The 12,225-nt window shown below is 40.3% G+C and overlaps 1 protein-coding gene across 1 annotated transcript in view; it reads right to left on the bottom strand.

Moving 5' to 3' along the window:
- The window catches only part of BMPER (BMP binding endothelial regulator), a 262,921-nt gene that overhangs the window by 155,589 nt on the left and 95,107 nt on the right, over positions 1-12,225 (bottom strand). The gene's annotated exons all lie outside the window — the stretch shown is intronic.

Genomic DNA, 12,225 nt, shown 5'->3' with positions numbered 1-12,225 from the left:
AGTAGCTATCCCATTTATCCAATAAGAGGAAGGTCCACTGTGAGAAGGTGAAAATAAGTGAAAAGAGAACCCTCTCCCCTTGGAGGTCAAGTTCAGAAAAATAAAGTCATTTTTCTGATCAGATTAAGCCTTTTCGGATTTTTTATAAATCTGTTGCTTCACATAAAAGAAACTTTAAAACTAGGATTAATACTAACTAAAATTAATTAAACCAAAATTAATTTCTGAAGTATTCTTTAATCAACTAGAAGAGAAGCTAGAGGGACAAATCTAGCTAAGAAACATCAATATGTAAAGATTAATCTGGACAGGTCAATGACAAATTTGCAGAAACCTTAACATTATTATTCATTATTGTGACAAGACAATATGGAAATATTTTTTTCTTTTTTCAAAAATCCAGTAATGTAATTTTAAAATATTAAGTTATTATCTTTTTCTTTCTTTTTGTATTATAATATTTTATCATTTTTTTCACTGTCATGATTATACAAGGTGTTCCAAAAGTGGTGTTATTCCAAAAGTGGCCCCATGTTGTTATTGCTAACTCTTCATGACCCTTTATGGGATTCTCTTGGCACAGACACTGGGGTAGTTGGCCATTTCCTTCTCTTGCTCATTTTACAGATGAGGAAACTGAGGCAAATAGGGTTAAATGAGTTGCACAGGGTCACACAGCTAGGTTCATGTTTGAGGTCATTTTTGAACTTAAGCCCTCATGATTTGAGGGCCAGCACTCTGTCTACTGCACCAGTGCTTGGTCTGCTCCAAAAGTTTTGGAACATTTTTAAGTTATTAAAACTTAAAACTGCACTAAGACTTTTGAGGTTGTGTGTGTATTTGTATATACACACATATAGGTGTATGTATATGGATACACATACATATATGTAAATTAATATATATCTATACAAAGAGAGATATATATACACACTTTCATATGCACCTTTGTACATATATATGCACAATATTTACATATTATACATAGGGTATGCCCCAAATCTTGGTGGTTGGATATATGTATGTATGTGTATATATTTAAGTATAGATATGCATATGAATTACATACATATAACCATTCCAGTCACTTTGCCAAGAAAACCCTAAGGACAGCGATGGTGGACAATAGTCAAAGGATCCAGAAGAGTCAAATACAGCTGAATAACAACAATGTGTGTGCAGAGCAACATATATCAATGTCAATAAAAGAAGCAGTTCATTGTCTGCCTTTCCTTTCTGACCATCACTCCTTACATTTCATTTCAGAACGATTACTAGAAAAAGTCTGGTTTGGGGGGACGGGAGGAGAGCGATGTGCTCCAGATGTCACACCCAGCAGGCATTCTGCTGCCCTGGCCATCATCTAACCCAACATTGTTTTATGTAGAAATAATTGAATTCCAGGGATATCTAGGGATCCAAGATCACTCAGATAATGAAATACAATTTGAACCCAGGATTTCTGATTTTATCGACATGTGCTTTTTCTGCTACACCAGAGAAGAGAGAAAAAGGAAAAAAAATATGGGTTCTTCAGTGTGATGTACAGACTGGTCCCCAAATTAAAACTCAGAAGGAAAACTTCTAGTTGCCTTCCTTAATGTCCAGCCCCTTCTTCTTTCCTAACCTCTACAAGAGTTTGAAGGTAGCCCATTTCCTTTTAACCATGATTTAGATTTATTCACTAAATATCTTTTCTGGATAAGAAAGAAGGAGGGAAGGAGGGAAGGAGGGAAGGAGGGAAGGAAGGAAGGAAGGAAGGAAGGAAGGAAGGAAGGAAGGAAGGAAGGAAGAAAGGAAGGAAGGAAGGAAGGAAGGAAGGAAGGAAGGAAATGGAAATTGAGGGTAGAGGGATGATAAAGGTAATGGCAAGTATAGGTGGGATGGATAAAAAAGGTCCAAAGTGATGGGGGAAGCCTGATTTGGAGCCAGATGAGACTCATTGTTCAAAGGCTGGCTTTCAAGCAGCAAAGGCTGAGGTTTTGATAGCAGGGCATTGAAGTTGTTTTGACTTGAAGGTCAGAGCCAGGATTGAACCCAAGCATGGCATTTGTGCTAAACTCTTGTTCACACTCACCATGAGAAGTTTTTGTTTTGTTTTCCCCAAAAAAAACCAGGAGAAAATTCACTTTAAAAAATTCCTTCTAGGGCTTTGGTTTTAATTTTTTAAATTGCCCCATTATTAAACCTTCGACTTGGCAGGAGGTCACCTCCGGCTGCTTTGATCTGTTCCCTTTGTCTGGCTGGAGAGACTATGGCATTCACTCTTTTGGGAGGTCAAGTTCTCATCAGGCCCGGTCCGTTGCTCTCCCAAAGGCCAGAGGGCAAGGAGTCCTGCCCTGGGAGCTACGGCTGGGAGGCTTTGGGCAAGGCGACCCCAGGCTGCCTCGTCTGGAGCAGGCCGGACAGAACTTAGAAGTGGAAGAAGAAAGTGGGAAGGACATTTGAAGTTATCATTGGGAGAAGGGGGTACAGTATGGAGAAAAGACAGAGATCCTGAATGTTACTCTTCCCGACAGAGAGGATTCAAGATGCAAAAAATGCCCAACATCTTTGGACTTGGCTGATATGGATCGTTTTGCATATTTGGAACAATAGTTTTCATTCTCTCCCCCTGATCCCTGTAATTGGGGAAGGCAGATGGGAGGTAGGGAAAATAAACAATTGCTACTTGAAAAAAATTGTGTATATGTATATTTTATATATATATATATATATATATATATATATATATGTAGATCTATATGTATTACATGTGAATATCTATATTACATAGTTTATACACAGAGATATATGTGTGTATATCTATATCTACATATCTCTGTGTGTATGTTTATGTACATGTATATGTATATGTGAATACGTATAAGTACACATATAATGTAAAGGATCCTGAGACTTCTTCCCTAAGCAGGAAGCTGAGGAAAATGGAATGGTCAGCAGCCTTCTGCAACTGGAAATGTCCCTCCCGCTGGGCTATTCGAAATTCTACTTTTGAACAGGAAAGAAATGAGACACCCCGATCCCTCTGAAAAAAAAAAAGTAGAAAATTGGCTTTCAAGCCACATGAACTTTGCCCAGAATAGACTGGTCTGCCACAGAGTTAGACCCTGGAAGCTGCCAGCCGAGACAGCCGGAGAGATCCCATATCCCCCTGGTGCTGGGCAGGTCTCACACATGCGGTTCCCCGGGCCAGGCTGGCCAACAACAACAGCCTCCCTTGCTGACTGTGCACAGAGACGGCTCGAAATGGCTGCTCTGCTCACTAGCTGTGCCATCTTAGGCCAGTCATTTTCCTCTCCAGGTTTCCCCATCTGTAAGTTGGGATGATGCTATATTACTAATAATGACAGGGAGAAGGAGGGGAAAGAGAAGGGAACAGACATTTCCTGAGCACCTACTATGTGCCAAGCACAATGCTACCTGTTTTATAAATATTATCTGATTTATGTTCACAAAAAGGAGGAAGGAAGGAGAGAGAGAGAGAGAGAGAGAGAGAGAGAGAGAGAGAGAGAGAGAGCGAGCCCAGGAACTCATTCTGAGAAGGAAAGGATGCGCTTTCAACAAAATATCATTAAAAAAATAAAGTCAGGGGCTTGTCATCCTCATCACTCTACTGAAATGTCCCCTAGCTAAAAGTAATTGTCAAATCAGTGGCCTTGAAGAGGAAACTGGAGGTAGCACAACGGATGGGATGCTAGGTTTGGAGACAAAAAGACGAGTTCAAATCCAGACTCAGAGGCTTCCCAGCTGTGGGACTGGGATCACCATTAATACCCTGAGCTCGAAGTATTGGTGTTTCTCAAAGTTCTGTGTGGGGCTCTCATCTCTTCCTGTGATTCTCTATATGGTCTTTTATTTGCTCTTACAGACTCGATTATTAGATTTAAACAGATAACTCCCAAATTCTGTGTATTCCAAAAACAATGATCCCCTGAACCCCAGACCTGCACCTACCCCCTGCCATCCTAGCAGGCTTCAGACTGGGCATCTTCCAGCAAGAAGCCTCCACTCTTCTCACTCACCTCATCTCTCCCTGGATCTCCCTATTCCAGTCACCTGCACCGGCTCCCTCATAGCCAATGAGGTCTTGCCAAGTTTGCCTCCCAAACCCCACCTTCCCTCAGGTCCTCCCTCAGCACAAATGGACTCTCAGCTTCTTCTCCCAACTCTCAGGAGCTTCCTTCTCCCCTTCATATTTAACAGGGAAGCAGCAGGATGCATTGGAAGGAATATTGGTTCTGTGTCCAGAGCCGTGGGTTCAAATCTCACCTCCTGAACCTGATCGAAGGTCTTTAATCTCCCTCAGCTTCACTTTTCTCATGTGTTGGTGAGGGGCTGGGGTCTAGATGGTCTCTGGGGCCTCCAAGTCTAGGCCCAGGATCCTCTGAATGTGAATGTTGTGGGGGAAAAAACTAGAGAAAGACAACAAACTGTAGGGAAAAATACATAGAGGCAGGAAATAATCTGGTCTAAAAACCTTCCTTCCAGACTTCCCTGTGGGAAAGTGTCTTAAAACAAGCACAGGAAGCCTTTTTTAGTGAAATGAATTAATCAAGGGTGATAACCAACAGTAACTCTGTTCTAAATAAGATCATGGCCATCCCACCCACTTGAAATGACTGGCACCAAGAGGCTCATTGCAATCCTTGATGGGATTGTCAGGGAAGAAGAGAGTAGGGTCTGTATTAAGACAGAATGTTTACCCAGCTGTATTCTAACATTTTATAGTATTATATATTATTACATAGTATTAAAATATAAAATATTTTAAATATTGTGTGAGTTATTATAATGACATATGGGCAGCTAGGTGGCAAAGCGGATAGTGTGCTGAAAATTCATCATCCTGATTTCAAATCTGGCTTTAGCCACTTACTGAGTGACTCTGACTAAGTCACTTTACCTTGTTTACCTGTTTCCTCATCTGTATTATATGCTGGAGAAGGCAATGGCCAACCCCTCCAGGATCTTTGCCAAGAAACACCCAAATGGAGTCACAAAGAGTTGGACACAATTGAACAATTATTGTGATGATGACCTTTTTCTAGTCCAAGATCTCTATGAAAGGTACCTTGAATGATCTTGTGGCAGAGACATGTCAGAAGGCTTAGAGAAACTAAGTAAGTTTGGATCTGTTTGTGTGTGTGTGTGTGTGTATGTGTGTGTGTGTGTGTGTGTGTGTGTGTGTGTATCTCTGTCTCTGTCTCTCTATCTCTCTCTCTCGCACTGAGTGTGTGTCTGTCTCTCTCTCTCTCTCTGTCTCTATTTCTCTGTCTCTCTCTCTGTATCTCTCTTTCACTGTGTGTGTCTCTCTTTTTCTCCTCTTTCATTCTCTATTTCTCTCTCTCTCCTTCTACCGCCCAAACTAAATACAGATTTTGATATTAGATTAGTGTTAAATTCAATTGTTTCTGGCAAACTTATATCTACAATATGAATCACAACATTGTTATTTTTTTCCTTCAACAGATTTTTGACCCTGAAGTCCTTGCCCTTCTTTTTCAGAAATATTTTGATATGCATTTCAATATAACTGATTCCTTTGTATTTTATGAATTTAAAAACATTTAGAGAAGGGGCCCATGGACTATACCAGACCACAAGCCAAGGAACTCATGACACGTGATAAAGTTGAGCCCCTCCTCTAAATCTTTAAGGCTGGCAAAGAACTTTACATATATTACCTAAATAACCCTCACAAAAATGGTATGAGGGAAAGGCTATTATTCCCATTTTACAGATGAAAAAACTGAAGATCCAAAAGATTAAAAGACATAGAGGGTCTGATCTGGGTCTTTTTAATTACAAGTCCAGATCTCTATGAACAGCTCATTCATTTAGAAAAATCACAATTTTTCTTAAACATTTCTCACCTCTTCTCTAAGCCATACAGCCTGACTTCCAGAATAGAGAAATATTTGATCATCAGTGGTTGTACCACAAAGGAAAATGGGTAGTGTTCCATCATCATCATCACCACCATCATCAGCACCATCATCATCATCATCATCATCATCTCCTCATCTTCTCAATGAAGTTCAGATGGAACAGTCATGGGACAAGTTGTTTTCCTACTTTTGCTCTTGTCTATTTAATGTCCTGTGGACTTTTGCACAGATGGATAAAATGTCTGTTTGTAACTAAGTGAAAGTGTTCATGGAAGTTCATCCTCTGTAGGTTCACTAAGAGGAAATTCAGGACAGTTTCTTCCATTAGATCTCAATATTTTGAAAACTAGAATTTCCCATTCAATTTTTCCCGGAGAAGAGTATTTCACATGGAGACAGCTATTAAGCTGTGTTCCGAAATTTTCAAGGATCAGAATGTTATAACTGGGTGACAGGAGGCAACAGTTTGGTAAGTAAGAACGCTATGATTCAAGTCCAACTTTTGGTTGAATTACCAAGGACATTTTAGAGTTTAGATAGATATTTTAGCTGTCAGCCCACAGAAGATAGTGTGTTTCCTTTGTATAGTTCTAACCACCAGGCCACAATTTGCAAGATATTGAGCAAGTGTTCATTTTTTTGCAGTCTACACTGATGTGATGCATTTTCTTTTGGTTGTTCCTTACATGATCATTAATCTAGGCTTCTTAAAAATAACACTTCCGTGATCTCATATGGCAGTAGTCCTGAATCCCCATCTCATACCCCTCCATCTCCATAAACAAATCAACATGATTTAGCAATTTATCCCAAGCTTATTTGACAACATATTGTAGACCAAATCCATATGGATTTCACCAATGTGGGGCCTTTGGATTCCTTCTTGGTGAGAGTTCACATTTATAATCCCTGCTACCAGGGAGGTTGAGGCGGGTGGGTTGCTTAAGATATAGGCGTCTTTCCCAAGCTTGGGATATAGGGATCTTTCCCAGGCTTGGAGTAGTGACCACTCACTGGCACAATCCCACTAATTGGCCAGAAGCACTGACCTGCTCATTTCTGACATGGGCCAGCTGGCTACTTCTCAGGCAGCCCCTCAGAGGCTCACTGTATTGGTAATGGACCTAGTAGGAAAAATTCCGAGTCCGCTTTAATTCTGCTGCAACTCAGAGCTTCCTATATGTGAAGCAATCCGCCAGCCTCAACCTCCCTGCTAGCAGAAATTCTAGGAGAGCACCATCACACCTGGAGTCAAATGTTTTTGATTGATGATCATCGCCCAAGATGAGAAGGCTGTTATCTACCCTCATGGAGAGAGTACCAATAAATATAAGAGATCGGAAATCCCTCAAAGAAACTTATGTTATCCAGACACTTAGTTATAAAAAGGGTGTCGTGTCATTGACTGACAACCTGTCTTGGAAAACCTTTGTGCAAGCTGGTTCTTGGGTTGTTTGTGTATATGTGTGTCTGCGTTGGGGGGGACGGGAAGGAGATATTGCCAAATCTGTCCTTTCATTTGGTGGGCTCTGTTATTAAAGACAGCTGGACTGTTTATGAATATTATAGATGCTGAAAACCCAATAAAAAACCCAAAACAATCTCCAGAGTCCCCTACTACCTCCTCTTCTCTTAAACTTGAAGGTGAAAAGAAGCACATTTCTCACCAACATCAGAGACTGTCACACCTGTCAACTCTTCATCGTTCACAAAACCAGACATGCAAGGTTGAGAAGACCTGGGAAATCAGCATCCCCACTATCCCTAACTCTCTGGAACTGTAGTAAAATGTAATATTAAGATATCCATCAACACTAATAACAGAATGAAATTAATTAACTTCCTATTTGCCCAAGTCATTTTCAATAAAGCAAGTATTTCTATTAATGACATTCTTTTTTTTTATGTTTGGCCAAAAGATATGGCTTTATTATGACTGTCACAGAAAGCCATTTTTATTTAGTCAAACACAAAAATGGATCCAGCAGGATTTTTTTCACAAGCCTGTAGAAAATACCAAGAAAAGCTTTAAAAAAAAAACAGACTCTAGTACAAGAATTCTATTTTATTCTTTGTGAAAGTTGGCTTTAGAATTGACTCGAGTTATGGTCAGAGGTCTGAAAACTCCTGGTATAGATTTCAGATTTTAGCATCTGGAACATTGTAGAAACAAAATAATATTAATCACAGACACATTGTCTGATTCTATTTATGAGACAAGGAGTGGGAGGAAAGGAGAGAGAAAAAGAGAAAATGGGGGAAAGAAAAAAGGAAGAAGGAGTGAAAGATGAGAGATTATATATATAATATATATATGTATACATATATATGTATATATATATATATATATATATATATATATATATATATTATCTTCTTAAATGTGTGCAGTTTCCTTTGATAGAATATAATCTTCTTGGGAACAAAGAATTTCTTTCTTTCTTTCACTCATTTTTCCTTTTTTCTTTCTTTTCTCCTTTTTTACAGTGTCTAGAATAATATCTAGCATACAGCAGTCTGTTAATAAATGCTTATTTTTATTGCTGCTGTCTTTATTATTCTCGTTTCCCCAGCATCTAGAAGAAAGAGAGAAAGAGGGAAGGAAAAGAAAGAAGAGAAGACAAAAGGAAAAGAAGGAAGGAAGAAGAAAAGAGGGGAAATAAATAGAACAGAAAGTGGAATGAACAAAGGTGTGAGACAGAGTGATAAGGAGGGAATGAGAAATAAAAAAGGAAAAGGAAATATTCATAGAATTATATTACAAATTACAGAACTTATAGGACCCACTGGATATATTAATATTCTCTGGGTGCAGTTTCTCACCGTTTACCCAAACTGCAATATTGTTTCCTTGCACACAGTAATTCAGGAAACCTGCTACTTTCCCATATGACAAAGTCTCCCCAACACTCTGAAGCAGATTGGAGAGCAGCTTGTCATATGCCTACAGCTAAAAAACAAATCCAGATTGGACTAATACTGAAAAGGAAAACATCTTCTCTGACCCAGAAGTGGGACCTGTTTCTTAGAAAGTACCTCACTTTTTCCATGAATCCAAGTAAGACAATTTCCTGAGGCTGAGTGCAAGCCCACAGTCACGCAGGTCCAGGACTCTCTCTACTAGGGACCCACTGAGCTGCCTGGATGGGTGAAGTGAAGATGGGGTGAGTAGTTTGGAGAGTAGAGAAAAATTTTAGAATCACTTTTACGGAGCATGTTCTAAGTCACTAATAAATAAAAGGATTGTAGATCTATTACTCAATCAGCATGCATTGCTGAAGTGCCAAGGGTATACTAAGTACTGAGGATAGAAAAATAAAAACCAAAACAATCCTGATCCCCAGGAATTTAGGATTTAATTGACCACATGATGTCTTCTAGTGGTCTCCTAGCGCCTTCCCCTCTCAGATGCTCAGGATGGAGCAGTTGGGAGCTGGGGTGTGAGGCAGCCTTCTCCCTACATAGAGAGCCTGGAGCTATGGCCCTGCCCTCCCTGAGGACCAGAGGGGCGAGATGTGAGGGGCAGACAGCTCCAACCTTCTCAGCCTTCCCAAAGATGAGTTTCCTGGGCTTGATGGCGAAGGATGGAGATCCGAAGGGATCCACAGGTGGCAGAGCTGATGGCAGGAAGGAAGGATGCAGCGTGGGGTAGTCAGGGTGAGGCAGAAGAGTGCATGGAAGCCTGCAATACCTAGTGACCGGGAGACAGCCCTGCCTGCAGCCCCAGAGCCCAAATTGTGCCACAGAGGTCACAGAACCACAGACTGAGAGCTTCAGAGAACGTCAGGGGCCGTCCAGGAAAGCGTGTGAGGGCAGCGAGTGGCCAGAAGGTTCATCCCCACTGTCTCGAGCTCGTTCTCCCAAATGACATCCTGCCTCTCTCCTCCCTGTAGGCTTCTGGAATCAGGCCCAAAGCATCTCGAGGCTGTCCGGCCTGCAGAGACACTGGGGCCACCTTGCACCCTGACCTCCCTTCCAGCATGATTCATTCCTCTCATCACTGACCCGATAAGAAGGGCAGTCTGGAATCCCTAGGGTCACTTGGATCTGCCCCAGGACCCACCTCCCTTCTTTTAGCAATGGAGGCAACCTCCCCCTGGCGCTGATCTCCTCTGACTCCTTCTAATATCCATCCCTGCCTTTGCACTGGGATCCTGGCTGCCGCTGCCTTCCAAAGAGATAAGGGACATCCAGCCCATGTCAGGCCTCGGCCAACGGTCATTTAGTTGTCAGGAGAACAGACTCCTCGGTTTCTCATCAGGGCTGTGATCTTAGATTCTGGCTCAGACCTTCTTTTCAACCATTATCTAATCCTCATGCGCTCTAACTACTCCTGCCCCCATCAGAAACCTACAGGCAATATGCACATACAGACATGTATGTACATAAACACACATTCATATAATAGCTGTATGTTATACATACACACATATTGATACAATATTATTATATAATTAATATATGTATCTATACATGACTATTATACAAATATATATGCATATAAATACATATTCATATACTATATACATACATATGTGTTAACACATTCTATAACATATACATATTTGTATAATACATGTAGGCATACATATATGTATATAAACACATTTTCATGCAATCAATATATGTATATATATATATATATATATGTGTGTGTACAAACATATTCACATAAAATGTATATGTATACATACTATATACATACACACATTTACACACACACACACACACATATATACACACACACACAATATATGTCTCAGATTTCCTTATATTTTTAGGCATGTGTGTGTAAATACCCATACCCATACACATCTTCCTAAAAGATATTAGGAAATCTGAGACAATATATATTTTTATACGTTGTTTATTCCTGTGTTTTTAATCAAAAAGGCAACAAGGTGGAGTGAAAAGAGAACTGGCTGTAAAGACCAGAACTGAGTTTCAATCCTGCCTTTTACCCAAGATTGGTCAAGTCACTTTGCTCTGGGCCAATGGCAACAAACACAGAGAGGAAAAAACATTTAAATCATTCATTGATTCCTAGGGGCTGCATGTTGACTTAAAAAAAATCCCATATTAACATTATGTTTTATTGTATTTTTATTTTGTTAACTATTTCCCAATTACATTTCTAATCTGGTTCTGTCAGGAATGTTGGGGCTCACTGACACCTCTGTTCTAGGCCACTGGAGGGCTATTAGATGCAGAGAAGGGACCAGCCTGCCTTGATAAAGGGAGTTTTCTCATTTGAGAGGACATTACCCCATTGAATCGCAGGTATTGTCCCTACTCTGTACAGCTTCTTTGATCATATGTTTATCACTGCTCCATTTTTCTCCTTGAAATGGGAACTTGTATCCTTTCATAAATGAAGATTTTCTGATCGTGTGTGCTTCAAATCACATCTCTCCTACTTATTAATTTCAGAACCTTGGGCAAATAACTGACTCCACTTGTGACAATCATCAAGTCTTGCCTGAGGGCATGGAGAAGTTAAATGACTTGACCAAAATGACACAGAACTTAGGACTTCCTGGTTCAAAGGCTGGCTAGACTCTATCCATCATCTTGTGCTACTTTTCAGCCTTATCCCTTCCCATTTATCTGTCCATCCATCCATCATAGGACAGCCCAAATCCGGGACTAGCGTCCAGCAAATATTAAAATCCCTAAAAGAAGAATCCCAGCTAATTAAGTAGACCTTCTATAAAGAATGCATGGGAGGATCCAGAAGAGAATTCCATGGGAGAAGGGGAAGGTGGGCAGCGATGGTGGGGGAAGACATCAGGACTCTCCTGTAGTTCCTATGTTTGTCTTTTCTGTGTCCAAATCACCAACTTTCCATTCACTCAATCTTCCCCTCAATTAGCTCAAAGAATTGCCATCAGTCTCCTCTCTCCCACTAAAAATGAAAGATTCATGACATTCTACAACTAAGCAGCATGAGATCATTGGGTATTTCCATAAATTCAGCAGATATAAAGCAAAGAGAAGTTACCACGATGGAGGGACCCGACTTTCCCTTTCAAGAAGAAAAATTCAACAATAATAAGATTGCAATTTAGACTCTTGTCCCAAACTGTCAGCACAGAAGTCACAGAACATCTCTGCATTTGCTAAAGAGAGAATTGTCCCTAAAATGACATTCCCCATCTAAATGCAATCAATGTTAAAGGGAGAGTCAAATTCTGGACTTCCCAGTTGATATTTCCAGTTGGAGACGGTCCCTTACTCTCTCGTGCTAGAATAAAGCAGAGGAATCTTCAAAGCTTAGAGGCTATTTTTTTTCCCAAACAAGCTGTCCCAAGAGAAGACATAGAGATTCCTTGCA

The sequence above is a fragment of the Sarcophilus harrisii genome, chromosome 1 (assembly GCF_902635505.1).
Source record: "Sarcophilus harrisii chromosome 1, mSarHar1.11, whole genome shotgun sequence".
Classification (NCBI taxonomy): domain Eukaryota; kingdom Metazoa; phylum Chordata; class Mammalia; order Dasyuromorphia; family Dasyuridae; genus Sarcophilus; species Sarcophilus harrisii.
Note: the sequence above shows the minus strand (reverse complement) of the source record. Positions and strands in the feature narration are given on the sequence as shown.